Genomic DNA, 1084 nt, shown 5'->3' with positions numbered 1-1084 from the left:
CTTAAGGTGTGCTGTCAACTTGCTGGTGTATGCTCTTTCCAGTTTCTTTTTGGAGGCACTTAAAGCTAGTTACATAAGATTTTAAAAGGACAGATATGACTGACTAAATATATCTCTTGAGCTGTAAGAGCGTAGACCCTAGTGCATTCCAGGCTACAAGGTACCAATGTGTCATGGTCCTCTGAGGATCATGTGTTCTGCTCATGTTTGTCTCAGATTCAAGGATTCTGTTTTAGACCAACAACATTCTGTGACTGCCACATTTGAGCTTCAAAGAAATCAGCCAACAGTCAGCCACAGCTAGTTGAGACAAGTCACTGATATCTAGGTCTAATCAGTACAGATAAGATTATGACTGGAAGTTTAAAAGCCAGATGTTCTGCTGTGTTTATGAGAATACAGAGATCACTACTTCTCCAGGTTTGAAACCAGAGAGTATAAATAAGACACAACCCAAGGAGTTCTCAGAAATTCTGAGTCTGAGACCATTTCAGGGATGCTTCCCTACAGTGTCTGAAATAAAAACATTTCTTGAAATTGTATGGTTGTACTATTGAGGTTGTGTTTTATGAATACTGTTTTTGGAACCGCATGAACAAATTAGTAAACCATAATCTCACGCCTGAAATAGGAACTTCTTTTCTTTCTTTCCTTTACCCTGCACCCAGGAAGTGTCAGTCCATTTGGGGAATGTGTAAAGATTTTGGTTTATCCAAAAAATATATTCCAGCAAGTTGTCCAAAATAATGACAAATATAACAAAAGTATGAACTGTTCACTCTAGAACACAGGATGAGAAAAGCAACTCAGCCATGCTTATGAGCCAGTGCAGTGGTACAAATGGGGTCACTTGTTGAACAGATGTTCCATTTCCAGATGCTAGGAAGTATTCAGTAAGCTAATAGGAGAGTGATGGTCAAACCAAAGCCATCTATCTCCATCACACACACAGTCCTTGCTGGGGAGGGGGAGCAGGCAATGGCAAAGTAAAATATAAGAATATAAGAAGTGAGGCAATGAGCCGTGTGAAGGAAAAGAATGTGGGATGGAGAATAAAGAATGGTAAGCAACATCAGGGATGTTT

This window comes from Mastomys coucha, unplaced genomic scaffold, assembly GCF_008632895.1.
Source record: "Mastomys coucha isolate ucsf_1 unplaced genomic scaffold, UCSF_Mcou_1 pScaffold12, whole genome shotgun sequence".
NCBI classification, from domain to species: Eukaryota; Metazoa; Chordata; class Mammalia; order Rodentia; family Muridae; genus Mastomys; species Mastomys coucha.
This window is presented reverse-complemented; position numbering follows the sequence as displayed.